This window comes from Scyliorhinus torazame, chromosome 13 (assembly GCF_047496885.1).
Source record: "Scyliorhinus torazame isolate Kashiwa2021f chromosome 13, sScyTor2.1, whole genome shotgun sequence".
Lineage (NCBI taxonomy): Eukaryota > Metazoa > Chordata > Chondrichthyes > Carcharhiniformes > Scyliorhinidae > Scyliorhinus > Scyliorhinus torazame.
Window position 1 is genome coordinate 10,624,163 of NC_092719.1, and position 16,109 is coordinate 10,640,271.

The 16,109-nt window shown below is 46.5% G+C and overlaps 1 long non-coding RNA gene across 1 annotated transcript in view; it reads left to right on the top strand.

Moving 5' to 3' along the window:
- Positions 1–11,950, top strand: part of LOC140387656 (uncharacterized) — a 36,846-nt gene extending 24,896 nt beyond the window's left edge. Inside the window, exon 3 of the long non-coding RNA XR_011933931.1 lies at positions 11,621–11,950. This is a non-coding gene — a long non-coding RNA (uncharacterized lncRNA). The remainder of the gene's footprint in view (positions 1–11,620) is intronic.
- The last annotated feature ends 4,159 nt before the right edge of the window (positions 11,951–16,109 follow it).

A 16,109-nucleotide genomic window follows, 5' to 3' on the forward strand; every position in this document is an offset into this window, starting at 1 on the left:
CGCTGCTAGCCCATTTCGGGCCGCAGACTATCGCCCCATTTTTATGACGTGACGCAAGTGGGATTTGCGCCGTTTTTTGCGCCGATCGGCGGAGTTTCCGCCGATAACGGAGAATTTCGCCCCGGGTTCCTGAAAACTGAGAGCACGAGTGTCCCCCGCGCCGTTGGAAACTCGGCTCATCAGGGGCGGAGCATCGGGGGAGGGCTTTCAGGTAACGTCCTGAGGCCGTCCCAACAGTGTGCGGCGTACCCGCCGATGACGGCGTTTTGGGGAGTGGGGGTGGGGAGCGGAGCATCCGAAAACATGCGCCGCCCCGATTCGGTCGTACACAGGGATTCTCCGCTTGATCGCCGATTACGATATCGACGTCGGGCAATGGAGAATCCCGCCCACTGTCTCCTGATTTACACTCATGCTGGGAGCACAAATCCGGAGGCGAGTCACAATCTCCGCCATGCATATATCTGCAAGCCGGTGATTGCAAGAGATTCCCTAGCAGGTGACCCGATAGTGAGAATGAGCGGCTAGCCCCCCCCCCCAACAATGCAATTCAGCCCCCCCCGCTGAGATTTTCTGAATGACCCCCCCCCCTCCCACAGTACGAGAGTGACCTGACTTACCCCCACAATCCCCCACAGTATGAAAGAGACCCCCACCGGAGATCCCCCAATGAGAGAGACCTCCACCGCAGGACCACCCCACATAAGTGAACCCGGCCAGGAAGCCCCCCAGAATAGAGACCCCTGTCTGGAAACTAGAGAGCAGTCCAGATAGAGGCAGTGACAAAAATCACTGTTTTAACACTCACCTGGGCAATGCACCTGCTGACTCAGACACAGGAAGCAGCCTTTGACAATGCCTGGAATGAGAAAACCAGTCAGCTGGGTTTAAACCCCCTCAGAGCTTTGATCTGCAAGCCTTTCATTCATATCAATGTGAAATTGCTTTTACTAGGCTGTGATTGACAGCCTCCACACACATTCAGCTGTCTGCATCATTTCATTCATCTCCCTTCAACTTGAGTGGCTTTGAATTAACTGCAATGTTTATAAACATCTAGCTATTTTGGGGAGTCTGTAGTGGGGGTCTCTCTAACTGGGGGGGGGGGGGGACTGGGGGGGGGACTGGGGGGTCCCCTTGTGGGGGAGCAGTGGGGCATAGGGGTTTGGTGGGGGTGGGGCTTTCAGGCTTTGCATTGCGGGGGAAGGGTGGCCTTCCAATGGACTTTGGGGGCAACTCCTTTAAACAGTTATCTCCTCGACTCACTGCGTCAGGGCCATGTTTATCAAGACCTGCAGCAATTCCCGCCCATGTGATTCCCGACCCAGAGGACCAGAGAATCATGCGGGCCCGGAGAATATGGTGCCCGGCCTGTTAATAGGTCATTAAGACCAGTCATTTTCAAACAGCACACATGAGGATTGGGAGCAGTTTGGAATTCAGCAAAGGAGGACAAAGGGATTGATTAAGAAGGGGAAAAGAGAGTAAGCTTGTGGGGAACATAAAAACTGACTGAAAAAACTTCTGTGTCTGTGAAGAGGAAAACATTGGTGAAGACAAATGTAGGTCCCTTATACAGTCTGGACAGATTTTTCCCCGTTTTCACCCTGAATGTAGGTCCCTTATAATCAGAAACAGGGGAATTTATAGTGGGGAACAAAGAAATAGCTGATCAACTAAATATATACTTTGTTTCTGTTTTCACAAAGGAAGACACAAAGAACGTAGCAGAAATATTGAGAAACACTAGGTTTAGTGAGGGGAAGGAACTGAACAAAATCAATATTAGTAGGGAAATGGTGTTGGGGAAATTGAAGGGATTGAAGGCCGGTAAATCCCAGGGCCTGACAATCTACATCACAGAGTAGCAAAGGGTGTGACGTTAGAAATAGTGGATGCATTGGTGGTCATCTTCCCCCCCAACACTGCCCACGACACCCACCCTCCCCCCCTTCACCCCCCCTTCACCCCCCCACCACACACAACATTACACCCCAATCCAATCCTTCCTACAACACTATTGGAATGGCAGGATCCTGGAATTCGACCTACAAAACCATTAGAACTTCTTTTCAGCTTTGTCTCAGTAATCGAACTCTTATCTCTACACGGTAGCACAGTGGCTAGCACAGTTCCTTAATAGCTCCAGGGTCCCAGGTTTGATTCCCGGCTTGGGTCACTGTCTGTGCGGAGTCTGCACGTCCTCCCCCTGTGTGCGTGGGTTTCCTCCGGGTGCTCCGGTTTCCTCCCATAAGTCCAAAGGTGTGCAGATTAGGTGGGTTGGCCATGATAAATTGCCCCTTGGTGTCCAAAAAGGTTAGGTGGGGTTACTGGGTTACGGGGATAGGATGGAGGCGTGGGCTTAAGTGGGTTGCTCTTTCCAAGGACCAGTGCAGACTCGATGGGCCGAATGGCCTCCTTCTCCACTGTAAATTCTATGATTCTATGATTCTGAGTCAGAAGGTTGTGGTTTTGAACCTCTTTCCAGAGCTGGAGTAGATATTCCAGACTTTCACCTCAGTTTATAAACTCTAAAGGACGCTGCACTCCCAAAGGTGCCATCTCCAGATAAAATGTCAGACAGGAGCTAACAATATCGTTTGTATTTCAGCAAAGCTCCTGGTAGAGCTCTCATCTGGAAGGTTTGTGCATTAAAGTCCACATCAGACCAATTAATCAAGGTTAATATTTCAGGGCTACATGAGATGCACAGGGTGGCACGGGGGTGCAGTGGTTAGCACTGCTGCCTCACAACGCTGAGGAGCCAGTTTCGAACCCGGCCTCGGGTCACTGTCCATGTGGAGTTTTCCCATGCTGCCCTTGTCTGCGTGGGTTTCGCCCCCACAACCCAAAGATGGCAGCACGGTAGCATGGTGGTTAGCACAATTGCTTCACAATGCCAGGGTCCTAGGTTCGATTCCCGGCTTGGGTCACTGTCTGTGTGGAGTCTGCACATTCTCACCGTGTCTGCGTGGGTTTCCTCCGGATGCTCTGGTTTCCTCCCACAGTCCAAAGATGTGCAGGTTAGGTGGATTGGCCATGCTAAATTGCCCTTAGTGTCCAAAAAGGTGAGGTGGGGTTACGGGGATAAAGGGAATAGGGTGGAGACGTGGAGGTTGAGGAGAGTGCTCTTTCCAAGGGCCGGTGCAGATTTGATGGGCTGAATGGCCTCCTTTTGCACTGTATATTCTATGATTCTGTGATTCCATGTGCAGGCTAGGTGGATTGGCCATGCTAAAATTGCCCCTTAATTGGAAAAAAATAATTGGGCATTTAAAAAAAAAAGCTTTTTATAAATGGTCTGAGGTGCCATATCTCATGTCAGGTGTTAGACCGAGGCCAGCCTCTCTCTCCAGCTCGATGTGAAAGATCCAATGGCACGCTCTCAAATCACAGTTTTCCTGGCAATATAACTGACTTTTGTCCACTATCAAAAAAGCACATGATCTAGCCAGTTACCTTACTGCTGCTGCATGTACAAATTACCTGCCACATTTTCCTACTATACAATCGCGACAACATATCGGGAATATTCAATTGGCTGAAAATCGCTTTAGGACATCTTGAGGTCATGTCAGCACTGTATACTCGCAAAACCAGTTTTCTTGAATCATTTTACCAACATTCTGAGGTATCATTCTGCACAAACCAATGGTAGAAAACATTTCTTTATCAAGATAAATCATGAGATTGAGATAATTTGTTTGTATCTATTTGTCTTTGATTATGTTTCTTTCCACCTTTTACCCACCATATACATTAGGGATACATTGCACAGTGAAACGTTTAATATGGATGTTCCCACAGAAGCCTTACAGGGCAGAAAGAGGCCATTCGGCCCATCGAGTCTGCACTGACCCTCTGAACGGGCACCTACCCAGACCCACTTCCCTGCAACCCCACCTAATCTTTGGACACTAAGGGCAATATTGTTTTAAATTTTTCCAATTAAGGGGCAATTCAATCCACCTAACCTGCACATCTTTGGACTGTGGGAGGAAACCAGGGTACCCGGAGGAAACCCACGCACACACGGGGAGAACGTGCAGACGCCACACAGTCACCCGAGGTCAGAATTGAACCCGGGACCCTGGTGCTCTGAGGCAGCAGTGCTAACCAATGTGCCACCATGCCGTCCATGCATCTGGATATTTTATAGAAGCTGCTTTCTTGTTCAACAGGTTCACAATAGTTCACCAAAGTATGCCTTGGCTTCAGAGGGAGGCTGTACCTTTTCAATGTTATCCCTTTACAAATTTGTGTGACCCTGAGTATTAAAAGTGACCTCACTTGCAGTAACTTGCTTATTGGATTAAATGGAATTTCATATTAAGTTGCACATTCTGTTCCGAACTGATGCAATGCTAAACATGGTGCAGCTTTTACAGGGTAAAACAACTAAAATATTTGCTTACAATTCTTTTCAACAAGTACCAACAAGTACAATATGAAGTACAAATATAATGGGAAAAGTGACGAATGGGTGATGGTCTTTGAAGAATAACAAAGACTTTTAATTAGCATATTCCTCTTTCGATTTAAATGCCTGTTAAGACTGATTTGTGACGTATTTTATGCAACATTCATGCTACGGATGGCTCATCTTTGTCCAAATCTTGAAATTGAAAAATGTTGACTACTGGGGTGTCAGTGGTGACAATTCTCGGACATCTCAACGACATCTTTGCCCACAGCAAAAGCAAACATTGGTAAAGGACAAAACTGGGCTCATCAGCAGTTGCTTTTTAGGTTCCAAAATGACATCCATGGTGCGTGCCTGCACACAGACACACACAAACACACACACAGGCACACACACTCAGCGTCACACAGAGACACAAAGAGACACACACACACAGACACAGATGCAACACACACACACAGACACATACACATAAACACACACACAGGTGCACAAATGCACACACATACACATACAGAAACACACGTACGCACGCAACCCACACAGACACACGCACGTGGGTACACAGGCACATGCATGCGGGCACACAGACACACGCATGCAGGTGAACAGACATATACGTGGGCACACAGGCACAAGCACACACACACACACACACAGAATGCACACACACTGATGCACACATGCAAACACATGCACACACATGGGGCACACAGACACACACACAGACACACACAAACTCACGCGGCATGCAGACGCAAGCACACAAACACACAAGCACGCAAACACACATACAGACACACCGCCGCATGCAAACACACATAGACATGCACACACACAGGCGCACGCGCACACACATACAGACACACATGCGGGCACACAGACACAAGCACACACACACACAGACATGCACACAAACACATACAAACACACTGACATGAAGCATATCAAACTCTGGGTAACTCTGAGTAATGGGCTTAGTCCACATGCATTAACGTCCTCTGGTCACACGCAAAATAGGCAGGTCATGACATCAATCAATGTGCAACGCTGATTTGACTCCAATGCTGCCATTCTGGGTCCAACCAACACCCTCTCTTAACCTCATGTGAACATACGGTGAGCAGGAAGATAGACCTCCCACGCTAGCACTATTTAAGTGTGTCATGAGAATGTCACTTTAAGAAATGTTTGTCTGATCATGTTACTGTATTGATGTCAGAGTGTGGGTGGAGCTGAGCTCTGGCTCAGTTTTTTAGTTTCACTTTGAGAAAAGCTTGGGTGTGTCTGTGTCTTTTTGGTTTCGTTTTCAGTGTTGGAGCTGAAGCCAGACAAAGCAGGTGTACTGCTGTTCTCTCTGCCATGAAAAGACTATCTCTTGATCATTTGGTGAATTCAGAATTATAAATGTTCTCAGTAGTGAATGTAAACCTGACGTGCTTCTGTTAAAAGGTGTTTCTTTTGTCTTCTGGATGTTGTTTGGGAAGCTTACGGATTACTTAGTGTTGTATTCTTTGGGGGTTGTATTTGAATTAATGGTTGCTAAGATGTTCACTGTTTGTTTTAAAAAGGTTAACTTGAGTGAATAGAATAAACATTGTTTTGCTTTAAAAAATACTTTTTCCACCTGTAGAGTGGCCCGTGTGCTCCCCATACCACAATCTATTAAAAGTTGTGGGTCAGGTGAAAAGAGGTTGATTCGCGTTGTTGAGTGACCCTGCCAAGAAGGACAAAACGAACTTGGGGACTCTATTTTATAATCCCCAGGGGCTTCCCGCCCTTTTGGCCGGACCCCGTACCTGGTTCCAAGTGATTGGACTACGTTCCGATCACTTGGATCGATTTCTCCAATACTGGAGTTGTTCCCTGATCGCTGGGCGGTCCCTGAGTGTCCGTTGGCCTTCCTTTGTCTTGGCTCCTGCTGGCGCCGAGGAGTCTGGCTTGGCCTTATTCACCTTAAATGTTTCGATTGTTCCCGGGGATCGCTCATTAGTATGCAGATGGCTGTGTGTTTCAGTGCTGTCTGGGCTTTTGCAAGTTCTAATACACAGGATTTCTGCACTTGCTAGTTTTTCCTGTGTTGGCTGAATTTCCCTGTAGTCTTTGCGGACCTACATTTTAAGCCGGGAAGTGGCCAACCCAGGTGGCTACAAATCAAACAGCATTCATGTAGACTGAACCCTTTAAAATTGGCACAGGTTAACAAAGAGATTGAGAGGATGCGTAAAAATTGAATAATTGAAGTGGGTTGCAGCCAATGGAGCTCACCCATATTGATGGTATCTAAACCAGACAGTACCCAATGGTTATGTGTGGACTATAGGAAGGTTAATGCAGTTACAAGAACAGACTCTTATCCTATCCCATGTTTGGAGGATTGCATTGAGAAAGTGGGACAATCAGCTTTTATTTCCAAACTGGATTTACTTAAAGGTTACTGGCAGGTACCTTTATCCGAAAGGGCGAAGGAGATTTCAGCTTTTGTGACTCCAGATGGTATATACAAATTCAAAGTTATGCCATTTGGCATGAAAAACGCACCAGCTTCATTTCAACGGTTAACTAACAAAGTAGTTTCAGGATTACTCAATTGTGCGGCATACGTCGACGATCTGGTAATTTTGAGCCAGACATGGACAGAACATTTGAAACATCTGATGGAGTTATTCGATCAACTTCAGGAGGTGCGTTTGGTGATAAACCTAACCAAAAGTGAATTTGGAAAGGCCCAAGTCACTTTCCTTGACCATACAATCGGACAGGGTCGAATGGTCCCACGGGATGTGAAAACAAAAGTTATTGGGGAATTTCTGATACCCTCACGACGAAGAGAAATAATGCGATTTCTTGGCATGAGTGGATTTGTTCGAACATTGGTGAAAAATCTTTGTAGCGCGATTGCTCCACTGACGGACTTGCTCAAGAAGCGTAACAAATTCCAGTGGACAGCGGAGTTTCAACAGGCATTTGACGGCCTGAAAGCTGTGATAACCAATGCTCCTGTGTTGGAGAATTATAAGGGGCTCTGTGATCAGATTGAACTAAAGTATCTGACTTTAAAGAGAAATGCCGAGGCGTAGAGAAATGGACGGATCATGCAAGAACCTTCTTGTTGAAAGAGACTGTCAATCGAGAAGGATTTCAGTTGGAGGAAGAAGAACGAAAATAAATGGGCTATATTATTATACCTGTTTGCGTGTGTTGTTTTTTTAAAATGATAAATTATATTTACTGTGTGCATTTCTTAAAGGATGGTGAAAAGGTGAAAAATGAAACCATCTTGAAGTTGATGGTTTGTTTTTTTTTCTTGGGGGGAGGTGTCATTTGAGAGTATCTTTAAGAAATTGGTGTTTATAAATGGGTGTATATATAAGTATCTGTAGTGAGAGTACCTTTAAGAAATGAGTCTTTATTACTGCAGCGATGTCAGAGAGTGGGTGGAGCTGGAATGTCTGTCAGCTTTTTACTTTTGTTTTAGGCTGCTGCTGCAGAGTGTGTTTTAGTTTCGTTTTCAGAGCTGGATAGCTGCAGTCACAGCCAGAAGGTCTATTAGAGTCTCTCTCTGTAATCTAAAGACTGTAAATCGATCCTGGTGATTTAAAACTAATAACAGTAGTGACTTTAACCTGATGTGCTTCTGGTAGACATGGGGAGAACGTTCAGACTTCGCACCCACAGTGACCCAACGGGGAATCGAACCTGGGACCATGGCGCTGTGAAGCCACAGTGCTAGCCACGTGTGCTACCGTGCTGGCAGACAATGACACGTTTGCAGGCTTTCGAAAGGGAGGTTGGAGATGGATTAAAAAGTTGAGGTTTCTCACACTTCTGCTCATAGATCTGCATTGGCTCCCTGTTCAACAAAATTCTCTTGCTTATTTCAAGTTCCTCCATGGCCCTTATCATCTCTGTAATCTCCTCAAATTGTACAACCATCTGAGATTTCTGTATTCCTCAAAACCGATCTCTTGCGCATCTCCAGTTTTCATTGCTCCTGCATTGCTTTTAACTGACTATTCTCTAGAACCTGGAATTCCCTCCACAAACCTGCCCAGCTCTTTATCCCCCTTCTTAAGATGCTCCTTAAAAGCCACCTTTTTTGACCGAGGTTTTGGTCACCTGCCTTAACATCACCTTGTGTGGCTGGATGTTGGTTTTTGTTTGAAAATGCTCCTGTCGTGCATGTTGGGACATTTGACCACGTTGAGGGCGCTGTATGAATACAGGTTGTTGTTGTTGCTGTGTGTAGCTGGGGAATAAGGAGCCAGGAGTAAGGAGGAGGCTGTGGTTGGGTGCGGAGCAGGAGATGATTCAATGACAGCAGTGACGATGGAGCACAAAGGCGATAACTGAAGAAACTGAGAGGACCAGAAGGTGTGTCCACAGGATGAATGAACGGTTAGAACTGAATAGCAGAGGGAGAGGAAAGCATTGAATTGGAAATGCCAAAGGACACCAATGCACACCCAAGCCGACATTTAAGGAGAGCAGAAACGCATGCTTAGATTTTATTTCAAATTTTTATTGGAATTTTGCAGTTTATACATAGTTTACAAAAAGTGATCATCATGTATTCACCAATGTAGAGTTCATTTCCCCCCTTTCCGCACCCCTCCCCCCACTATCGGTTAGCTCCGCCCTCCCTCTCTCCCCCTCTCTGTTTAGATGTTCCCTTGGCGTCTTGGTTTATTTTATATTTTCGTAGGATTTTACTTATTTGCTTGTGCCAGCCCCGGCAGAAACTTAGGCCCTGTAACTGGTTCTGTTAGTTTGCCGGTTAGGATGGATGTTGCCCCCCCCCCCCCCGGGTTGGGGTTGAGGGGGGTGGGAGGGTGGGGGGGAGGGTGCCATCGATATCCCTCCCCATGCCAGGTGATTGGGCCTTGACAGACCCCCATTTCGTCCCTGTCGCAGAATCCTGTCTTCGTGGCCTTGTTCTTGCCCCCCCTCATTGTTTACATAGAATTTACAGTGCAGAAGGAGGCCATTCAGCCCATCGAGTCTGCACCTGGCCCTTGGAAAGAGCACCCTACGTAAGGGCTGTTCCCGTCACACCCACCTCCCCTCTCCTTACCCTGCCCATCTCCCTCCTTTCCTCCCTCTTCCTGTTCTTTGGTGTCCTCGTGGCCCCTATGCGGCCCCCGACCCCTCCCCTCGCCCTATTGGCTGTTGGCTTCAAACAGGTCCTGGAACAAGTTGGTGAATGCCTGCCATGTTTTGCGGACGCCCCCCCTCCCACCCTCGGATGGTGAATTTGATTTCCTCCTGGTGGAGAAATTCCGACAGGCCGGACAGCCAGTCTGCAGCTTTGGGTGGTGCTGATGATCGCCAGCCGGGCAGGATCCTTCAGTGGGCGATTAGGGAAGTAAAGGTAAGGGCGTCGGCTCCTTTCCCCATAAATAGTTCTGGCTGGTCTGATACCCGGGAGACTGCCACTTTCGGGCTTGGCTCCACCCGCGCCCCCACCACCGTGGACGTTGCTTCAAAGAAGAAGGGCAGATCCAGACAGCGTGCGAGTGGTTGCACACTTGCGTAGTTACTTCTGCTTAGCATGAGAGCAAAACACCTGCACAGTCCATAATTAAATAAGCCCCATACAAAACATTGGCTTGGAATTGGGCTAAGACCTTTAAATGTATGGTCACCAATTCTTACGTTTGTTCTTATATTACTTAACCATTTCTGTTTGTAAAACATGCAGTAGTATCTATTGCCATAGAAGAGAAATCAGGTCTGTTTATATTGTTGCCAATTTTATTAACAATGAAAAGACCAAAAGATTTGTGCAAGTGTTGACGCTTTGAAGTCACAAATGCATGTGGCAAATCTGACATCTGGAACCTCCAGAGAATCCAGAGAAGGTCCATATTGACCAAGTGCATTGCTAGCTTTTAGAGGATGAGCTGATGAATAAATATATAGAAAAGCCAACTCCAAAGGCTACTGTTGCAAGCTGTTAGGCTTTACCCCCAGTGGCACCTCCCAGAGAGAGCACCATGGAAAGTCTGCGCTCCATGCCTGCCTGTGACTGAGGAGCAAAAAATAGGGTCCTTTATAAATAGCAGCTGCAGTACCGGCTCGTGTAAGGTTTAAATAATCAATTTCTTTGCGTGGAAAAGTGGGATGATTAGGTGTTTGAGCCTTCCATCTATGGCAAACACAATTTTATCGCAGTGGTCCTTGATGATGGGACAAGATCAAGATTGTGCTCAAGCCTGTTTGAATGCAGACGGCAGAAGCAATAGAGCTTGAACAGACTCTACGCCGTCTTCATCTCTCTCTTCAGACATATGTATATATATGTGCTGTCCATCGCTCATTTCGTTGATACCTACTTGGGGGTCAAAGCCATTGCACAATATAAAACTGCGCAGCAGAGGGAAGACCACTGACCTGTAATACCACTTCAAAAAAAAAGAGCAGGCTTATGGTTTACTAACAAAAAAAAATCGAGAATAGCAAGTGGATTCCTTCCATTAATGCAGCAGTCAATCAAAGCACAAACGCCTAGAGATTCCAGCTGGAAGTTTAAAAAAATATTTTTTTTATCTGTGTTTCAGCTGCCAGTCTCTAAAGCCCGCTCGCAGCGTGGCTTTACATACCGGCCTCGCCAGCATCAAAAGCAGGCAATCAGGACTAAATCAGCATGCAAAATGCCACTCAACCTTGGGCTCGTATTAAAATTTTCAGGGACTCAATTTGTGATAGCAATCGTTCCTATTAAAAAAAAAGCAAAATGTAAGATAGTTTTTTTTATATATATATAAATCTCTGGGTGTAATGGAATCGTTAATAAGCATGAGCTGATGTGATTTCGCACCACAAATCCTGCAGAGGGTTCAGAAGTGGGGGAAATAGCGCTTGTGAACCACGCACTGTCTTCAGGCTGCTTCTGCGAGATACAAGGAAGCAACTGATAAGGAAGGCATCAGAAGGGCAGTTAATTGCCTCCAGTCTCTTGGCGCTGGGAATATTTAAAATCTATGGGATTAAGGGCAGATTAAAAACTACGGAAGCAGGGCCCAATGGCGCTTGGAGATTGCAATCGGGATCGGTTAATGGCGAGGAAAAAAAAAATGAACATTGCAAATAAAATGACAGATAGGAATTTCCAGATTCGCTTTTAACGCAGCAAAATTCTATCTTGTAAATGCCATTCATCTCTGTGTAAATCATTTTTTTCCCCCTCTGCTGCAGGTTTATCAACGGATCGGCAAATTAAAAATCCTCCTCCTCGGGAGGATTAAAGAGGTTGATTGAAGTCAGTCAGAAAACCAGCTAATAAGTCTGAAAATGTCACTGCGGTTCTCCTTGGGTCTTGGTGCAGTCCTGTTACATCAGCAACTGTCTTGATGCCATTTGATCAACAACACAAAAAAAGTTTGTAGGGTTACAGAATGTTGGTTTAATAAGGTTAAAAAACAAGATTGTGATGTTGCAGTCATTTCTCATTTTACAATTCTGCACCCATCCTGATATGTTACGTGTTAATTAAATATGGCTTTTATATTGAATAATCACAATAGAACTGTGAAATCAAATGAAATTAGAAATTAAAAGAAAATTTGGTTGCAGCGAAGTCATCCCTTAAAATATAATTTGAACTGGATGTAACTCCAACTGCAAAGAAAAACTTTAGACATTTTGGAATGAGGTGGGTGAGAAATTGAGCTGATTGCGTTTATTCTCCATTGTTTCCTGCTTCCTCTGTTCTGCTCCTTCAGCGCTCGGAGGAGTAGCCGATGGAAACACGAGCTGTTATAATCACTACTTATGTAAAATACATTGCTGACGTGAACTCTGTGCCCATCGCAAAAGACGCAAATGTGACATGAGAAAAAACTTCCACGCACACAGAATGGTTGGGGGCCGGAAGGCATTGCCTGGAAGTGTGGTGGAGGTAGGTTCAATTGAGGCATACGAGAGGGCATCTGATGATTGCTTGAATAGAAACAATGGGCGCAATTCTCCACTCCCGCGCCGGTTGGGAGAATCGCCTGGCGCACCATTTTTCCCCGCGACGCCGGTCCGATGCCCTCCATGCACCCAAACGGCGGGAACGGCCCCGTTGAGTTCTGCGCGGTGCAGGCCGGAGAATCGCCCGGGACACCCAAAATGGCGATTCTCCGCTACACCCGCCATTCCCGCCGGCGCCATTCACACCTGGTCGCTGCCGGCGGGAACAGCGCGGGAATGCTGGGGGGGGGGCGGCCTGTGGGGGGGCGAGGGGGGTTCTTTCACCGGGGTTGCACTCAAAAGGGGTCTGGCCTGTGATCGGTGCCCACCGATCGGCGGGCCGGCCTCTCTGAAGGAGGGCCTCCTTTCCTCTGCCGCCCCGCAAGATCCATCCGACATCTTCTTGCGGGGCGGCCTCGGGGAGGACGGCAACCACGCATGCGCGGGGGACGCCAGTTATGCGGCGGATGACGCGGCGCCGCTTTTTTGCGGCGCCAATGCCCAGCGCGCTGGCGACGCTGCTTTAGCGACACGACCCCCGAGTTTCTCGCGGCCCCGATCCTAGCCCATTTTCGGGCCCTGAATCGGTCGAGATCGGGGCCGTTTCGCGCCGTCGTGAACCTCGATGGCGTTCACGACGACATGGGCACTTAGTCGCGGGAGCGGAGAATCACGCCCAATGTGCTGGGGTACGGGGAAAAGGCAGCGGAATGGCACCAAGACACAATGCTCATTTAGAGAGCTGGTGCAGATCATGATGGGCCAAATGGCCTCCTTCAACGCCGTAGCGATTCTGTGATTCTGTGAAACTGAAGTTCACGTTCATATTTGTTGTTTCCAAAATACTATTGAGAGCTAATTATTGGATAACACATCAAGCTCCTAACACGTGAACATTAGCTCATAAATGTTACCCTCAGTTTACCCCTTGAGCTGAACCCATTGTAACATAGCTCAGTTTGTACACAATATACACAGTTGGGATGTACTGAGAATAGTTTTTTTTTATATTCCCACTTCAATTATAAGGCTAATAAAGTATGACCATGTGACAAATACATGAATGAGATGCATTAAAAAATATAAATTTAGAGTACCCAATTATTTTTTTCCAATTAAGGGGCAATTTAGCGTGGCCAATCCACCTAACCTGCACAACTTTTGGGTTGAGGGAGTGAGACCCACGCAGACACGGGGAGAATGTGCAAACTCCACACGGACAGTGACCCGGGGCCAGAATCGAACCTGGGTCCTCGGCGCTGTGAGGCAGCAATGCTAATCACTGCGCCACCATGCCGCCCCAATGAGGTGCATTTTGATGTGTAAGAATTATAATAATAATAATCGTTATTATTGCCACAAGTAGGATTACATTAACACTGCAATGAAGTTACTGTGAAAATCCCCCAGTCGCCACATTCCAGCACCTGTTCGGGTACACTGAGGGAGAATTCAGAATGTCCAAATTACCTAATTGCACGCCTTTTGGGACTTGTGGGAGGAAACCAGAGCACACAGGGGGAGAACGTGCAGACTCCGCACAGACAGTGATCCAAGCCAGGAATTGCACCTGAGACCCTGGCGCTGTGAAGCAACAATGCTAACCTCTGTGCTACCGTATAAATTTACTTGTGAAATTGAACTTTCACAAGATAAAACCAAGTTCAGTGTTCAAATGCTCAAAGCGAAGAATAAGGTTGATGAAGCCGAGAATTGTAAAGACACTCGCATGCTAAGAGTTAACATGCCAATATTACACAGTATAATACATTAGCAACTAATTCACATGAGGCAATCTTGTGACACATTTTACAAGGTGGCCATGTGCTTCATACTGTTCTGGCAATTAGCTGAATTTCCTGTGCCCCTCTTAGATGCTGCATCATCACACAAGCAATTGTATTCCATCATGGGACTGCCTTCATTGTGTAAGACTTGAGTTTAAACAGCATTAAACTTACAATATTAGTAGCAGTGCCCTTGTATTGGGAGGATCAAAGTTCTTTTTGGAAAGACTATGACAATATAGCAGAGGGACGAGGTTAAGGCCATTTACTGAAAGGAGAAATGCTCTCATCAAATTTAATTATTTTCTTAAAAATTTTTTTTTTAGAGTATCCAATTCTGTTATTCCAATTCAGGGACAATTTAGCGTGACCAATCCACCTATCCTGCACATCTTTGGGTTGTGGATGAAACCCATGCAGACACGGGGAGAACGTGCAAACTCCACACGGACAGTGACCCAGGGCCGGGATTCGAACCTGGGTCCTGGGCGCCGTGAGGCAGCAGTGCTAACCACAGTGCCACCGTACTGCCCTTATTTCTGTTCTTAAAGGCATACTTGAAGCCCTAACGAAGCTTAATCTTTCTGTGCCCAATCAGCAAAATGCGTGTTTCTTTATTTGTTTTTTTATGGACAAGTCCTATCTAACTATTCTGTCAAGACAGGCACAATGCACAGCGTTAGGGTGAAGAGAGGATTAGGCTTTGTTGCTGATTTTCTTTTTTATTCATTCAAAGGGTGTCACCTTCGTCAACTCTGCAGCCCATGTGGTGGAGGTACACTCACCGCATTGTAAGATAGATATCAGAGTGCAATGTGGCACCTGTGCAATCTCTCCCAGCATGGATTAGCACCGATGGGGTGTAAGGAAGAAAACTGGGATTGAAAAATATATATACAGAGTGAATTTCACCTGTTTCTGTGGAATAACTGAAAATGGAGCGTGTTAAAAGGGAGCCAGCTGCAGGAATAAAACACAAGATTAAAATGTAGGAATTAATGTTGAAATGAGATGTCTTGAGGAACTTGATGTACTTTCTAATGGATATCCCTCAATAGTAATATTGTAATGGAAAATATGAACGTGAACTTGACTGTCAATGGACACTGGGTTCCGATCAACAATGTATTTTTACACAAGTCGTACACAAAACAATTTGCTTTTCTATGGCACTCCAAATGGTGACTGGTAGTAAACCAGAAGGAGTTGGAAACAAGGGCCAAAAGTGTGTCCTCCCCCATCCCCACCCCCACCCGACCCACTGCGGGTTCTGAGTCGGCGCCGGGGCGGGGCAGTGAAATGATCTGAACAGGATTCCCTCCAGGTTTCCTCCTGTCCAGACCTGGTAGTGATTTTACATTGGGGCGGCTTTGGATTCCAGGAGACTGCGAGACTTTGTTCCTGCTGGATTGCAATCCGTCTCGTTGTTTGAATGACTGAATTCGCAACCCATGACAGAAATGTTTCTAACAGCCAGGAGCTGATTCTAGGTGTCCTTAAGTGGTAGTTCCCTGGGATCTGAGCTACACAAACAACATTATAAAACCTGAAATCTTAACCCTGTTTCTCTCGTCACAGACGCTGTCTGTCCTGCCAGGTGTTTTACGCATTTTCTGCTGTCATTTGGCCATTATAAAAGTTTCATTTTCAAACCAGGCACTTGATTTGAGTAAAGCTTGCTGCATGCACCTGCTTCGGAGATGGACTTAGGAGTTCTTGCATCAAAAATTCGCAAGCTCGGTAGTAGACTAAAAAGCAGGAACTAGAATCGTAGAATTTACAGTGCAGAAGGAGGCCATCCGGCCCATCGAGTCTGCACCAGCCCATCCTACTTAATCCCACGCCTCCACCCTATCCCCGTGACCCAGTAACTCCACCTAAGCTTTTGGACACAAAGGGGCAATTTATCACAGCCAATCCACCTAACCTGCACATCTTTGGAC